Source organism: Cyprinus carpio, chromosome B25, assembly GCF_018340385.1.
Source record: "Cyprinus carpio isolate SPL01 chromosome B25, ASM1834038v1, whole genome shotgun sequence".
In the NCBI taxonomy this organism is placed as follows: Eukaryota; Metazoa; Chordata; class Actinopteri; order Cypriniformes; family Cyprinidae; genus Cyprinus; species Cyprinus carpio.
In genome coordinates this window covers 17,862,771-17,881,152 of record NC_056621.1, presented here as the reverse complement: position 1 = coordinate 17,881,152, position 18,382 = coordinate 17,862,771, and the positions used below count along the sequence as shown (strand labels likewise).

The following is an 18,382-nucleotide window of genomic DNA, read 5'->3' as shown; positions in this document are numbered from 1 at the left end:
ATCAATTTCAATGATATTTTAAAATATTTCAAAATTAAAACGATATAACCAATTTGTTTCACATTCTTTCTTGGAAAAGTTCTGAAAGTGACTAGCAGTGTTTTAGCATTACATAAAAAGTAACGTCACAAATCAGAAAATGTCATTTTAACATCAGTGTGAACATACAAACAAACCAAAAAATTTATGACACTAACTTTATACCATTGTAACCTTGCTTCCGTACACTTTAAGTACTTCTTCACATACCACAGCAAAAACTATAGTCTGAGAAAGTTCAAACATGATTAAAGGCATGTGAATAGTCAGTTAAAAAAAAAACAATTTACAAGCATAGATAAAATAAACAGTAGTATTCAGGTACAGAAATGTAATAATTAAGTGTAAAATAACACTGCATAGTGTTCACGGTATGAATTAAATTTAGATTAATATTTGTTATAGCTGTTTTGTTGTACATATTAAGCAGCACGTATTTATAGGCTGCTGTCCCTTTAAATCTGACTGCATGGATCCAGTACAATGATACACATCCAATTTCCATCTCAGCTGTCATTTAAAACATATCTGACTGTGTTTACGAGAATGACCGTCGAGACGGGTCAATGACATAATTCTGTGTGTATGTATCTGTTCAAACATGAGGAAATGCGAAAGATGAATCAACTCGGTGTTCGCGCACCATCTGAAATGCGTCTGTGTGTGTATGCAAGCGCTTTGCACGTGTGCGGCAGAACTGAAGAGACGCTGTACGAGATGCGGCTTGTGCGCACACTTAAGGTGTGAGTCAGGCAGCAAGATGAGATGGCAAAGAGTTCTGCAACTTATTCCACTTAACTCTGTTTAACATCCAAGAAATTCTCTGCTATACTGTATGTGTCAAACTAAAACTTTGACCTTTTGCAACGTTTTGATTTAAGTAGCCTATTATTAAAATGATTCCGATATCACACGCCCTTGCGATATGCATATTGCGATATTTCGATATATCATGCAGCCCTACATGATGATGACAAAATAATGATAGAATGAACTATTCCTTTACGTTATATGCAACTGAATGGCACTATTATCTTTTGCAGAGCTGGTTTACAGCTTAAAGAGATTTTTTTTCATAATTAATTGTTTTACACAATTAACACTGTTATTTTACTGTTTAATTCAATTCAATTCAATTCAAGTTTATTAATGTGAAGCTGCTTTGAAACAATCTGCATTGTATAAAGCGATATATAAATAAATGTGACTCGACTTGAACGTGCCTTTATGTGTAGACTATAAACAAATTTTTACTAAAACTATTTGTAGATATGACCCTTAAAAAATGATTTTCATTGCCGTAACATAATGTTTATTTAGGTATATGAAATGATTTGTTTGACTTTTTAAAACTTTGTTTACCAATTTGATGTTTCCATTTTGTACAAGCAGTTGTAAAATTTCAGAAAACAATAATGTTTATATCTCATTCATTAATTTAAGTATAATTTTAAACTGTGTTATGCATTATGAAGCCAATGTTTTCCTTTACGCCAAAATGTTTTGAAACAGTAGAAGTCTGAGTGTCCTTTCTGGCTCTGAAGTTTTTCAAAGTCCTTTTGTGGCTTCCAAACCCCATGTCTCTGGCCTATACTTATGCAAGAAAATGAAGTTGAACACTTGGCCCCTCCTAAATCTGTAAACTACAATTAAGCTAAATTCCAAGTTTATTTCCAAACGCCGTCCTTGTTCCAGACCATGTGAGAGGCTCGAGTCTAAAATTATAACACTTTGGGTCAGGCAGCCTTTGGGTCAGCCAATTCCTCTATCATCTTTCCTTCTACACCGGTCTCGGAGTCTGAGAAGTGGTTAAACATGCTTGTGTCATCTGTCACAGGCAGACACACTCAAAAACTTGAAATACATATATACAGATGATGTGATTGCATCTGGTGTCAGTCCATACTACTCTCTTTTATCAGTAAGAATGTCTTGGGTTTTGATTGACAGACATGTATGTAATTGGGAATCAGTGTCACCGTGTCATTTCACAGAAATGTTATCTTTCCTATGGCGGCCCATAGTCAAAAAGGAGAAAATAAGATTTACATCTGACAGGGGAGGAAAAGGGTGTGAGGCCTTGATTATGCCTTCATCGCTGTGGTTGGAGAGGACAGTTGTGTGAAGGCGAAGCGTATATGTGCCGTCACAGTCACACTGTCTGGTCCAGTAAATCATATGGATTTCCAAAATATATGTATTCTGGCTATGGCTAGGTTTTTAAATGTATTTTTTTTTTAACACATACACACACACACACACACACATATATATATATATATATATATATATATATATATACATATATATATATATATATATATATATAAATCAGTGCTGAGTAGTAACTGGTAGTTTTATTTTTATTTTTTAAATTTTCACTAAAATTTGGAAATTCAAATTGAAAATTTAACAAAATAGCAACAATAAATAGCAGCTAGATAGGTTAGCTGACCACCTTAAAAGTCCATAGATATAACCATATACATATAGATACAACCATATATATATATATATATATATTTGTACACATACAGTGTCTTGCCAAAGTATTCATACACCTCCATTTTTTCATGTTTTGTTATGTTGCTGCCTTATGTTAAATTGCTTTAAATTACTTTTTTCCCCACATCATTCCACACTCCATACACCATAATGGCAAAGCAAAAAGCAAAAAAGCAAAAAAAAAAAAAAAAAGGGTTTTTAACAAAAAAAAAACCTAAATGATTCCATTGCATAAGTATTCAAACCCTTATTTGGGACAGTTGAAATTTAGCTCAGGAGCATTCATATTGCTTGTAGATGTTACTACACTTCAAGTGAAGTTAACCTGTGGCAAATTCAGTTGAATGGGTATGATTTGGAAAGGCACACGTCTTAATAAAAGGTCAGCTAAAATAACAGCTAAAAAAAAAAAAAACATATCAGAGCATAAACCAAGCCCTGAGGTCAAAAGAACTTCCTATAGCACTCAGAAAAAGGTTTGCGTCAAGCCACACATCTGGGGAAGAGTTCAGAAAAAAATCTGCTTCTTTGAAGGTTCATAGAATCATGTAGCCTTCATTATCCATAATGGAAGACGTTTGAAACAACTAGAACTTTTCCTATAGCTGGCCTCCTGGCCAAACTGAACAACTGAAGAAGAAGGGCCTTGTCTAGACTGGTGACCAAGAAGCTGATGGTCACCCTTGTTGAGCTCCATGATCATATATACAGACGGGAGAAATCTACAGTGGGTCAAAAAACATCACTTCAACACTCCACTGATCTGGGCTTTATATCGGTGTGCCCAGACTCAGTCTTTCCTCAGTGAAGACACACGAAAACCCTCTTGTAATTTGCAAAAAAAAAAGCACCTAAAGGACCATTAGACTGTGAGAAACAAGATTCTCTGGTTTGATGAACCTCAGTTTCAAGCATAATGTTTGGAGGAAAGTAGACACTGCTCGTCACCTGCAGAGTACCATCCATTAAGTAAAGTGTACTGGTAGCAGCCTCAGGCTGTGGGGCTGTTTTTCAGCAGCAGGGACTGAGGAACTCATCAGAGTAGAAGAAAAGCTCAATGCACCAAAATGTTGAGATAGCCTTAATAAAGACCTAGTCCAGAGCATTCAGAACCCTAGACTGGGCAGAAAGTTTACCTTCCAACAGGACAATGACCCTAAGGATACAGCAAGAGTGGCTTTTAGACTATTGCAAAGCCACTTTAAAATGCTATGGAGAAAGTCGTACAGTTTCTAAAAAAGGCAAATAAACTAAAAAGACTGATGAAAAGAATATAAAACTTGAACCAACACTAACATATAGTAAAATCTTTTTAAACTACTCATGACCACCTTTACTTGAATTTATTACATTTCAGTGTAGGCTTATTTATTGTGTAAACTTGTTCATCCCTCTACATTGAGAGTAAATCACTCGCATATACAACTAAATCTTCACTCTGGGCGACTAAATGATGTCTGATATAAGCCAATGGCTAATAAATTCTCAGATTTTACTTGCCAGTGTGTGAGTTTAGTTTGTTTTTTTTTGGAGCTTATTTCAAAACAACAGTTGTTGATTTATAAGTGATGTTTAGAGGTATTATTGCATTAAATTAAAACAATATTAAAACAGAATTAACACACTGGATCAAAACCTTGAAAACACATAAAAATATAAAGACCATCATTCAAAACATAAAGAATACAGATACGTTTTTAATGAAGATTTAAAAGTAGAAACAGAAGGGAAAGATCTAATATAGAGAGGGAGACTGAGAGAGGCAAGCACAGGAGTTATGTGCTGACACTTTTAAGTGCCAGACAAAAGCCTGGCTGCTGTGTTTTGAACCATTTGCAGACGATTTATAGTTGAATTAGGCAAACCCAGGTATAAAGAGTTGTAATAATCCAACTTTGAGGTAATAAAAGCATGAATGACAGTTTCAAGATCTTTCTTAGATAGCATCGTCTTGATTTTGGCAATAGATCTTAGCTGAAAGAAACTACTTTTAACAATAGCACTAATCTGCTTATCGAAACTCAAATTAGAATAAAAAATAACACCAAGATTTTTGACAGTCATAAACATTTGAGGATAAAGAACCAAACTGATTAACTATGTCAGAGGTCCTATCAGGTGGGGCGAAGATAACAATTTCAGTTTTGTCATTGTTCAACTGTAGGAAGTTCATGTCCATCCAACATTTTATGTCACACAGGCAGTCAAACAGGCCAGACAAAGAACCTGAAGAGCTGAAGAGCTGAGTGTCATCAGCATAAAAGTGGAAGCATATATAATGCAAACAAAAGAGGACCCAGGATGGAGCCCTGGGGTACACCGTGATGTATTGGTGCATGGGAAGAAAAACAATTCCCTACTTTGACAGAAAACGTTCTACCTTTGAGATAAGACACAAACCACTCCAGCACAGAACATCGAAGCCTAGCTACATGTTCTAATCTGTGTAAAAGAATATTGTGATCTACAGTGCCAAATGCTGCACTCAAATCAAGCAAAACTAAAATACAGCCAGAACCTGCATCCAGAGTGAGTAAGATGTCATTTAAAACCTTCAACAAAGTGGATTTAGTACTATGTAGCTCCCTGAAACCCGACTGAAATTTGTCAAAAATACTAAAAGCACTCAGGTATGAAGATATTGGATGGTAAACAACTTTTTCCAGAACTTTGGAAATGAAAGACAGTTTAGAGATGGGTCTATAGTTGTTCAAGTCATGCTGATCTAAGTGAGGTTTTTTTTAACAACAGCTGTACTGTAGCATGTTTGAAATTAGTAGGTACTACCCCATTGACCAATGAACTATTAACTATGGCGGTCACAAATAGACTCAGAGCTGAAAAAACCTCTTTAAAAATATATAGGCAAAACATCACAAGAGCAAACAGAAGATTTCAATGTGTGATTATATTACTGGATACTCGAAATTGAACGGGAGAATGCACGTTTTAAACAGCTTATTGTACAGGTAAGTTAATCGCCATTCTAATATAATGCGCTGCTGCACTGTAATGCACACACATACATCACACGCAGATCGCACGTACACAGAATCATTCAGCATGGAAATGTATTGTCAACACTGTTCTATGATTTCTCAGTAAAATAGCTTAGAAACTGAAAGGTTCAAGCATATATTTCTTAATAAGTAAATCCCACAGCTTCACTACTAGTAGAAAGATGCTCCAAGGGAGAATTAATTCACAGATGCATTCGCTCTCACTAATGCATTCATATGAATGTAATCTTTACTGTGCTACAGTACTTTATCTGTATTTGATTTACAACAAACAGAAATCTTTGAGAAATATAACAACCCAGAGACAAAAGAACTGATAAAAATTATCTGTCATAGGAGAAATAGCCATGTGGTCAGCGCTGTGTCATATGGCTTAGTGATCTTAGAGTGCACAAGGTGTTTGTCACAACTCCAGACTTATTTGTTCATTAATGACATCATTGCGAACTAGTCGACTTTATCACATAAAAGTTGACTTTAAAAAATCAGAAGTCGTTCAGCCCCTAATATACATATATATATATATATATATATATATATATATATATATATATATATATATATATATATATATAATTCAGTTAGTGGCAAGAAAACAAACAACTGGAAATAATGTGATTAAGATACATGATCTCATATCTACATATCCAAGCACTCAGACTCAAAGGGCTTTTGAGCAACAATAGAAAACACTTTACCCTTTTTGAGCATACCACAAAAGAGTGCAAGTTTTTACAAAGTTTCCATTGAATTCCATCCATTGTGTGGTTTTACTGCTTTATTCTTTCTTTTACAATGTTACTGTTTATTCTGCATTGGCATTAAAGCTGTGAACCTCCCACAATTTCTCTTACGCCTTCCGGAAGGAATTTATGAGACTAGAGTTTCATGTGCAGCACTGTCATTCCTACAGACATGAGACCAGGGCGGCAGTTGCCCTAGAGATTAATTACACTTAACCAAGAAGGCAAACCTTCATACTGAAGGTCTGCTTTACTTGTGCCGTAATCCATTGAAAATCAAAGCGCTCTAAGATCAAAAAAATTAAACACAATATTTATAAATTTTGTGCCGTAATCCACATAGTATGCAGCAAGACATGCTTAATCCCATGCAGGTTCATGACGTAAACCACATGTGGTGTAAACCTGCACAGATATGATGTTAGAATGATAAAGAGAGATGGAGAGCAAGTGGAAGAGAGGACAGGATGGATGGACAGAAAAGACACAGACAGATTAGGATAAAAGAGACAGATGTACCAAATCAGAGAAAAATAGACAGACAGAGCGTTAGAAATACAGACAGTGCAGAGGCATATAAACAAAAACAGATTCACAAAACCAGACGGGTGGAGGGACGGACAGACAGACAGACAGACAGACAGATACACAGATAGACAGATAGATTTGCAAAAAGAGATAGATAGATAGATAGATAGATAGATAGATAGATAGACAGACAGACAGACAGACAGACAGACAGACAAAAAACAGACAGACACAGATTGATCTGGGAATTCCTGCCCTAAAAATGGCCATAACACAAACACACTGAAACGTCCATTAGTCCAGTCAGACAAATGTGGTAAGTGATTCCTTCACAGAAAGAAGAACAAATGATGAGGGGGGCATGTTTTCTATCTTTTGGAATCTATCTGAATTGAATTAACTGACTAAGATGACTAGACAATTACTTGGATGGAAAAACCACTTCAAACAAAAGAGTGCAAACAGGTTACAGGTTTCAGACGTGAATGATTTGAATTATTCATTCAGTGCTTTCCTGCCAAAAATTAACACCATGCATCTCTCAATGCTTTCTGCAGGCAATTCAAGCCACACAGATGCGGTTAGATAAACTCAGCTTAATAAAAAACATACAACTGAATTTGATTGGTCCTGATATATAACCTTGTGGTACTCCACTGACTGAAGGAACACGTGTGTCATGCTGTCTGGAGCCCCCCCCCCTTTACTGCCGTGACTCACTCATGACTCATTCCCAGAGTAATTCCCACAACTGCAGATCATGCACACAGTGGAAGCATGAGGATTCCCAGAATTGTTTTGTAATTCCAATGTTTTAGCTCGATTTTCTTGTTTTGGGGGTTTTGCACATGTTTAACAAACTACCAGTGGAAACGTGGCTCATAGGCTTTCATTTAGGGTATGGATGACGGGGTGTAATTTTTTTTTTTGTATTTCTACATTATCTAAACATATTCATGAGCCCACCACTATTTTAAAACAACCACTATTTTAAAATAGATTTACACATACTGTATGGGGTTACAAAGGAAGAGAAAATATGCTCTATAAACACACCAACTTGCACCTTTCTATTGATGAACATTTGTATGCATTGTTATGCTTCTGCTTGTGTGTTGACTCTGCATCAAACAACCTCTTTCTATTCAGTCTTGATGAAAAGGTAGAGGCAGGAAATGTGTGAAAGTAAACATGAACCTTGGAAGCTTTGCTACACAGTGAAGGTCCAATGGTACACAATCCAAAAATAAACACCTCAGTTTGCCCATCAATCACTGTGATGAGAAGAATCAACATGTATGCCACTTCCTGAGGTCAATCCTGAATGCAAAGTTCAGTCTGCATGGTTGGATCAGTTATCCGCCATATATAATAAATATACAGTATATACTGTGTGCATTAAATTGACCAAAAGTGACAGTAATGACTTTTACATTACTTAAAAATAGGTTATTAAAATCTGTTTATTAAAGAATCCTGGAAAATGCATCATGATTTCCACAAAAATTAAAGCAGCACAACTGTTTTATTATAAATAACTATTTTATATTAACATTGCTAATAATGATTATTTTAAGCATGCTTTGATTTGCTGATGATTTCTGAAGGATTACGTGAAAACAGGAGTAATGATGCTGAAAATGCAGCTTTGCATCACAGAAATAAATACAATTTTAAAATATATTCAAAAAGAGAAGGTATTTTAAATTGTAATATTTCATAATAATACAGTTTTTAATCAAATAATTGAAGCCTTGATGAACACAAGAGTGTTTTCAAAAGCATTTAAACACAACTTGCTGACCCCAAATTAACAGTATACTGTATACAGTTGGTTGTTACAGCATGTTATCGACCAAATCGTGTCCTTACAGGTTTTATACTTTATAAACAGCAAGTTTACTCTGGAAAGTAAATTAAATCATAAATGTCAAGCAAAAATACAGGATTATTGTGAAACATTCAGGGCCAAATGCATGAAAACATGCGTGTGCGTGAGAGAGAATGCACCTCTCTGTAAGCAAAAGAGTCACTGATGAATTTGACGCAATGCTGATTCCTCAGGGAATATATTTTAAATGGAAAATACTGAATCACAGAGAGAGCGAATTACAATTTTTTAGACAGACGAATAAGAGAAAGGGGACAAGAGGACTGGGAAACAGATGAATAAAAGATGTCTGAATCATTTTTCGGCCACAGACATAAACAAGCAGAGAACAGTTGCCTGTAGTCATCCTCTCAGAGCCTCAGTTTGGTTAAACAAACCCGAGTCTACCTGGACAGCCATGCTTTCTCTCCCAATGCTAACTCAGTAGTGAAGTCCATCGTTATCTGTTTCTAGACGTTACTCACCAAACAAATACGGCTCCGCAGAGATCAAATGAGGCAACGGCAGATTCACAGACCCGTTCCAAGCATTTACAGATATGAGTAAGTCTTCAGTCATCTCTGCTGACTCACTGTCTGAGAACATTGAGTTATCTGGTGACTTCCACCAAACAAGAGACTTTTTCCACCCGTTTGGTACTTTGTATGTCAGTATGTCAGGGGCGGTTGGATAAAAAGTGGGAAAAAACAGCAGAACATCCAGTAAGAGATGACTGGGACAAAAATGAATAGTTAGCCAGCTTTCCAAATAGAGATCCATTATGGATTACGCTTGTATAAACATCTGTCTAGAAACGGAAAGGTCAGTTGAATAACTCCATATTGTACAGCTTGGAAACAGCTGGTTACAGGAAGTGATACTTACTCTAAATTATTCTTGCCTTTAAAATAAACATAAATTGACATTTGCAAGCTATGTTACACATAAAGGGGTATATATGAATATTCTTTTTCATTCAACAAGAAAAAAGTAGTTCAAGACTACTGATTTTATCAATTGGGAATTCACTGGATTGGGAAAAGTGGGCGTTTCGAGAAAGGAGCCAGGTGATTGGATGGAAAAAGTTGGATTGATGACATCAGGGTCAATTTCATGCTCCTGTTAAAACAAATTGCTGAAATTGTGTTTGAACCATTGGGATAAATCTTTCAGGTTGCATAACGTATCCCCAATAGAAAATGTAATCCCGGTGAAAACAGTTGGAATGGGACGTGAGTATCTGCGTATTTTGGACACTTTTCCTCTTGTACTGCGCGCATGGGCTGACAATCATGCGCCAAATCAAAAAACGTCACACGCTCATTCTTTTCCAGATCACTGCTAAGGTCCATCCATCAGAGCTGCTTGCAGATATGCCAATGTAATAAAAAAACAGAAAGGCTAAAAAATCTCTGCAATAAACTGTTTCCACTTATTGTTTAAAGGATGGAGGATTTTGGAGGATTCCAGAAGGGTCTTAATACCCTCTGAATTGCTTTGACTTCTTTAATCTCTCCTAACTCACTGCAGAGCCTCTGAACACTGTCATCCAGCTGAGCCACTCTGAGAGATCTGCATTATCCCTCACGCTGTCAGTCGCTCAACCCCACAGCTTTCAGAGGCTTTTTCCAAGGTCTTATCCCAAGAACTCAGACCTTCGCTCTAAAACGGTTTGTTTATTCACAGTCCAAGGTCCCTAGATGAAGAACGACAGGTTCAGTGGGGAATCTGAGATTGGACAACGTGATAATCACAGACCTGGTTTTGATTAACTGAGCAGCCTACAAAGGCATCATAGGCCGTATTTCATGTGCAAATGAAAACATTGCTGTGAGGGATAGATGTACAGTCCATTCAATAGAGTGTACTGTCTTAAGGCCCTCTTTTGATGTTTTTTTTGCCAGCTGGAAAGACGCATTTGCTATGTTGTGGGGGCTGAATGATTGGCAAGTTAAGTAACAATACAACCCATTGATTCACACTCATTTGCATCTTTTATTAAATATACACTGATTACATTTCATAGTTCTTGACATGAATCCTGTTCCAAAGGAGTAAGATTTGATAGGCTTCCTTTGGCAAAGACATTTCCCTATGCGATATTTGCGCAGTATCCAAGTTTAATGAACTTTAACACACTGATTCAGACTGCTGACCAACAGCAAGCCTTTTTTTCGGCAGCAACTTCTGCATGGTTGGAGATTCGTAACTCAGCAAAACTGCTGATCCAGTCTCTACTCAGCCAGTTTTGTATAAAATTACACTTCAGTGTTACAAAATGATCCATAAAAGAAGAGGCTGTTCATGAAGAGTTGGTTAATTTACTAGTCAACAGACTGGAAGATTATATAGTTGTCATTTTTCATCATATTTTGTCACAACCTGTCTATCGTTCTTTTACCTGCAATACAACTTTTCAAAATTTTTGATCCCATATAAATGTCATAATTCTTGTCATCAGTGTGTCAATATACCCCCCACCCCCCCCCCCCCCAAAAAAAAAGAATACTAGCCTAAATAAAAAAACAAAACAAAAAAAAAAAAACAGGACAAATAGGACAAAAAAAGCTACAGTGTAACAAATAAATAAGATATGCTACATACATTGTGTAAAGTAATCAAATGTAGGAAAACACTGCATATTCTTCACTGTGTAAATTAAATATATATATATATATATATATCTTCTTAAGACACAAAAGTGATTTAGCCAAAAGCAGTGAGAGATTGTTTGATTAATATGAATGACAGACAGCAGGAATATTAGACTGCTATCAATTTAAGAGCTGCACGGATCCAATGTACTGTTACACATGTTTTCTTTCTCAGCTGTTTGCTTTCACTTAAGACGTAAATTACAGTGTTTACAAGGATACTTGCAAAGATGGGCATTTAGACACATACAAGTGTGTGTTTAACCGTTCAAGGCCTACAAAGCAGCAAAAATAACTCCATTCAATACTCCCGCATTCAATACACGTGCGTGCACCTCTCATACAGCACTCAGACAGCATGCGCATATAGTGAAATGAGTTCTCGTTCGCTGCTGACTGCATTTCAATAGCATACAATCACTTGTTTTTAAACAGCAATGTTTAAAAATTAGTGCAAACAGTAAGTTTTTGTGACCATGTAGCATTGCAATGTGATGTGATTATGTAACTGTGATAGAGACAATAGGCCAAAATCTCTACTTGTTGACAAATTCTACCGGTACATTCTACCCCCCCCCCAAAAAAAAGTCTTGTAATACCCTTTTTTTTTAATCACAAGAAGAGGTTAATGTTGTAAAATGCCATGTGGTGCAGATCTTCTAAAGCTTGAATAATTCAAAGCACAATTAATAATATTGGTTACAAAATTATAAAAACAAAAAATATAATATACTGTTTTATAGAAACAGAATACAATCCCATGTTTTCAAGGTGTATGGGAAATGTGTTATTAATTTGTATTTGATGGTTACGCAACATTAGCCATTAAACTGATCTTTTCTTAAAAACTATATAAAGGTTTTCTCCCCCCCTCCCTGATTTTCCTGGCCATTTTTAATTGCCACTAATTCATAAACATACTTTACATAACAACACTACACACATGCACACTTCTAGAACATACATATTACCAGCTGAGGGAGCTCACTAGGTTTTGAAACAGTTTAAATCTGAGATGATTCAGTTCAACTGTAATGTAATGTCAACAACTGTAATGACAGATGAAACAGAAAAATAAAATGACTGATTTACAGTGAAAAGTAACTTCTTTTAATGACAGACCCCGTTGCGCTGACTATGCACTGGCCTACTAGTCACTTCAGCCCCGTGACCCAGATTCCCCTGTTGTTGTCAAAATACTTCGTTCTCATGTAACTCTGCAAGACTGTGAGAAAACCGGACATGTTCTGAAGGACAGCACAGATCCGGAGACTCTCACACACTTTGTGTTTAAAAAACAGCTTCTTAATCTTGAGCCAAACAGACAGTCTGTCCAAAAATGTGCACAAGGGCAAAATTAAACATCACTGCCAGGAACTAGGTCAGAAGAGCGGCATTTTTTGTGAATGAAGCAACTCCACTGGGTAAAGACAGTCACCAAACACACACGACCTCCCCTGTGCCGGCTGACTCACACCATTAATGATAAAAACACACAGGCGTGACTGAATGTACTACAAGCTGCAGTCTGAGCTCACTAATTACTGATCTACTCAAGCTGCAACACTGCAACACTGATTGTGGGTGGTGTAGTGGTTAAGGATAAGAGCTGCTAACTGAAATGTTGCAGGACTGAACTTCAGCTACACTATTCAAATTCATGTATCAGCAAAAGCTCTCAAGGCTTGCTCATACTCTCTGTCTGACATCTGCATAATTGGCATGAACTGACTTGCTCTCTTTAAAGTGGACTGATTATTATTTATGCTATCATTTATTAAGCGGGTTGGCAGATAAACTGGAAACAGTTACGTTTTGCTGAAGGAATGGAGCTTTTACCCTGTGGGCCACTGGTTGTGATGTGGCCTTTCCTGTCCTCGTGAGTCAACCTTACCCCCAGCTTGAAGAAAACAAGGTTAAAAAAAAAAAAAAAACTAACAAACAAACAAAAAAAAAAAAAAAATGCAATGGTGGTGTTGTTGTGATGATGAGGTTTTGATTTAATTAACTTTACTGGCCATCAGAGAATATCTTATAAAATATTTAGAATTTATTTAGTTAAGTTTGAACAAAACTAGTCATTTTTAACATTTACAATTTTTTATAAAATTATTTAAAATACTTTTTTTTGTGATTTAAAGACAAAAAAGCAAAACAAAACAATGAAACTAAAACTAAACAACCAAAACAAAAAATAGAAAAGCAAAACATCAAAACAAAAAGCAAAACAAATCAAAACAAACAACAGTTATTTCAAGTCTTTAAGAACAAACGTTTTGATCTTTTTTTAAAGGGATATCACTTTGTTTTCTAATAAGGTATTAAGTTCAGCTTTATACATTTAATTCCTGATGTGCTCATGACAATGCTAGCTATTATCAGTCGATTTGGCCATGTATCGTCATAGCCAACAATATAATAAGTGTGGGTCTTGACCTGACCTGAGTTACACTTAAGGTCTTAATGGGAAAATGATAAAAAATTATTGTGGAAAAATTCTTTGCTTTCTGGCAAATGTAATTTTTTTCTTTCAAATCTCTTTGTAACGCAATGTAATAAACATGCACAGTTTGGGAGCAGAAGGCAGAGAAGCATTATCTCTGCACTGACAGGATTCATAGCGCACTTCAATAACTCACTGTAATAGTCATACAGTGTGACAGTGAAGGGAGAAGTTCCCCAGTACTGAGCTCTTCTATTTACTGTAAAACGTTTCTGATTAACACTAAACCTTGAGCCAAAACAATTTTACTTGCTTTACAGGAAACCTTATGCATTTTTAGATTCTCAAAACACTTAATTCTATATTATTTGGCTTGTTTCCTCATGGGGACCAAAACATTTCCCCACAAGTACAAGGATTTTGCCATCTTTGTGGGGACATTCTGTCCCCATAATGTTGGATATACCTGAACCACACACACAAAAGTAAAAATGCATTTATTACAGAGTTTTGAATTTTAAGTCTGTAAAACAATAAAAAGCCATTTGTAAAATAGAAAGAAAAAAAGGAGTAGAGAAAAGTTACCAAAACACTTTAAAGAGACATTAAAAAAAAAATAATAAGCTTAATTTTTAGTTTTTATATAAATATACACACACACACACACACAAATGTCTGGCATCCAAATGATCTTTTAGAATGATCTTTTTCTTTCTCTCTAAGTTTAAGTAGGAATAGCTAGACACTTCACAAGACAGAAGGCAAATGGCACAAAACTGCAGCCTCAAGATTCACCACAAGCTTGAATCAGCACCTCTCTGACCCAGTCTCAACAAATACTGAGCGCCGTGGACATCACAAACCTGGAATTTTTTGGCGGGGTTGTCCTCTGGAAACTGCCTGTATCCAAAGGCCAACCCGCAAAGATGTATCACCTGGTGTACAGAGCAGAAAAAGTAGATCCCTGAGCAATGGAAAAAGTAATGCAGTCTGATGAGTCATCACTCACACTATTTCCTTTCCTAGACAGGTTTGTGCTTGGAGATTTGCAAAGGATACCTTTGACATAAAATGTCTTTTGCCAACTGTTGGCAGATTGAATTCTCCCTCTTTTGCGTTTCAAAGAACGAAGAGGATTTTCTCGTGAAGGGCGGTGTGAGAATTCACTTGCTGCAAGTTCAAAACATAAATGACAGGCCTCCAGCTGGATAGAAGCTGTTGCAAGGCAAAGTGAGGCCTACTACTTATTAAGTCCAAAAGGCACTATAAACCTATTTATCAACACAATCTTTTGCAATATAGGACAAGATGCAACATTTTAAGAAACAACACGTATCAAGTATCAGTATATATATAGTCATTTAACAGACACTTTTATCCAAAGCGATTTACAAATGAGGACAATGGAAGCAAGCAAAATCAACAAAAGAGCAATGATATGCAAGTGCTATGACAAGTCTCAGTTAGCCTAACGCAGTACATGTAGCAAGGTATTCTTTTTTTTTAATTATATAATAAATATAAAGAAAACAAAGCAAATAGAAGAATAGAGCAAGCTAGTGTTAGTGGCCTTTTTTTGTTTTTTTGTATAATAAATAAAAAGAGTAATGAATAATGAATTTAGGTAAAGGGGTGCAGAGCCAGTGGTGGTTTTGTAGGCAAACATTAATGCCTTGAATTTTATGCGAGCAGCTATCAGTAGCCAGTGCAAACTGATGAACAGAGGTGTGACGTGCATTCTTTTCGGCTCAATATAAATTAATCTTGCTGCCACGTTCTGGATTATATAATTTATTGCATATATTTTATTTATTAATTTTGCATTTTCTAGTCATGTTTAAATTTTATTAAATTTATAGTAGTTTTTAATTACATATTTAATTTATATATATTTATATACTTTTTCAATCTATACATTTCTAAAAAAAATCTGTATTTTTTTATAATCATATATAAAATTAATATGCAATATAATTAATTATTTGTGTTTTCCCACTCGATGTAATCTAGATTTATTGATAATCATGTTTGTAATAATTCTCAGTGACTCATTTCTGATAATCTTTTTATCATTTATGGCCATTATTAAAGAAAATACTTAATTTTGTAACCCAGAAACCACAATTTTCTAGCGTTGCAGTTGCGCTGCTATGTGTGTGGTGTGAAATGGGCCTTACTGTCAGACTATGCTCTGCCCTAACCCTGAACTCAAAACCATGCAGCACCATCCAGCTCTATGCAGCATGTGTACTGTCTGTTCTTAAATCATCTGCGCCTCTTTTATTTGCCCATCAATGCCTCAGAAGCTCTGACCTCTTCAAAAAGAGTCTCAGCTTACAACCTAACCTCAAACACCATCAGGCCCTCAGACTTGGGAGAGCTTTTTCTCAGTTGTCTGCACCTCTTGGGTAATGTCTGATAGTAGCAGATAGCAATGGGCTTAAATGAGTGTTAACAGTCTCACAGTTCAAGCACATTTCCCTGCAGACTTGTATCAGAAGCGTGAGTGTTCGGATGGAAAGAAAGCATGTGTGTTTGTGATAGATTGATAGAGAGAAAGAGGGTAGACAGAGAGACTAAGCTGATTTGTGCGTGTTTATGTAAGAGCGCAGGAGGCTATTGAGTTATTGTAACGGAGCCCTGAAAGAGTGAGTGTGTATCAGTCTTAGAGAAGATATTGTAAAACTTTTACACTACTCATAATTTAAAGCAGTTACACTAGTCAGGCTCCACTTCAGAAAAGTAGTTTGCTACTTTAAATATAAAACTATGAGATTATTTTTTTTTTTTTTTTACAGTCATATTTATCCGGCACAAATTTAACCTATTACAAAAATTACAACTAAATACTTGAAACACTCTAAACAACAGAATTTAACTAGATGTTTATCTTAGAAAATATATATAAATGTTAATCAGTTATGATCATCTGTGAACAGAAGTCTTTATACAGAACAAACTGTCCAAACGAATCACTAAAATGTATCAAATTTTCAGCTACATATAAATCAATTTGCTTTTGAATCAAATGAGTTGATTCATATCTGTAAAATCTACAGCAAGTTCACAACATACAGTCACACTGTGTGTTTATCAGCCCTTTTATAACTACTTCAAACTTGACTCATCTCTATTTTTTAATATGTTGCACTTTTTTTCACTGTAATCTTTGATCATAATCAGCAATTCTTCTCAAGTCACTTTTTTCATCATTTGCGTATGAACTGTCAAAATTTCTGGTGTTAATTATTAATGATCCATCAATGCACAAAATTTTGTGTCAGTGCAATCTTTAATTAAAATAACTTGTAGCTACTTTTTAATTACTTTCTTTTTCTGCTAAGGCCACATGGCCAATTGGACAATGCTGACCAATAACCAAATAGCTTGTTTTAGCAAACTCAGATCTGTTTTTTTCTCCATTTTAGAATGTAGCACTCACTTTACAGACTTTTTCACTTTTAAGATAATTAATGTCCAAAGGATAAATATAAAGCCATGTCTTACATTTATTTTTTATTTTGAAAAAATACGGCTGATTACAGATGAAAAATAGTTTCCAAACAACAACTGGCAATTTACTTTTGGTCCCTGAGCTTTCCAAAGTCGAGCAGTCCTGCTATAAATCAGCAAATTCGGCTTATATTAAGAGGTTATTTATTATTTTAATAGGTTATGCAACCACTATAAATGAGTCACACAGGAAACACAACATGCAATGCAAAGTTCAGCATATTATATGTTGGAAGAGTCAAAATCGGTTGCACTTTTGCATGGCAAAAGAAAATGTCATAAAAAGGAAGAGTATTTTGGAGAGCACAATTGAAATGAATCAGGGATTTTCAGATCGATATCTGTGTGACTTTTGATTGCCCTGGAATAATTGAGCTGACAGGGAAGTTCACGCCTCTCAAACTAAACAGTGTTCTGCTGCAGGCCGGCATCCTCATATTACCAATCTCACTCCAGACACACACACGGCTCTCTCATAAATACTGGATCAACAGAAAGAAGTGTATTTCTGTTACACAAGAATGTGAGGCCAGACAAGGTGAACGAAAATATAAGACAGAAAATTTTGAATATTTATATTACGGACAAACAAATAAGAAAGAAATGAGAGCTCTTGCATCATTTTGAAAGGCGCTTTTATCCAAAGCGGCAAAGCACACTGAGTGTATTTAACTTAGTGATATATGTGCTCCCTGGGAATCAAAACCATGACCTTGGCGTTTTGTTAACACCATTCTCTACCAATTGAGATAAAAGTTTTCAGAACCAGAACAAGACAAAAACAAGCACCATGACAATGAAATACAAATAAAACTTCACAATAGTCACTGTTTTCAACTTTAAGCAGTTCAAGAGCTCATTTTCAGCCACTTTATTTTCCCGTCTGTCTAAAATAAAATAAAATAATATGATTTACAAATATAATATACGCGAATTGATCAGTAAGATTCTTTTTGTTTTAACATCAAAAGCAGACTGAAATCAAAAAGGGTAAAATTACTTTAGATGTTTGGATGTTTTCAAAACTTGCAACACTTATAAACGAAGACTGTGCTTTGATAAATCTG

At 35.6% G+C, this 18,382-nt stretch overlaps 1 protein-coding gene across 2 annotated transcripts in view; it reads right to left on the bottom strand.

The window, feature by feature from the left end:
- The window catches only part of LOC122142432 (zinc finger protein 469-like), a 294,747-nt gene that overhangs the window by 111,547 nt on the left and 164,818 nt on the right, over positions 1 to 18,382 (bottom strand). The window lies entirely within an intron of this gene.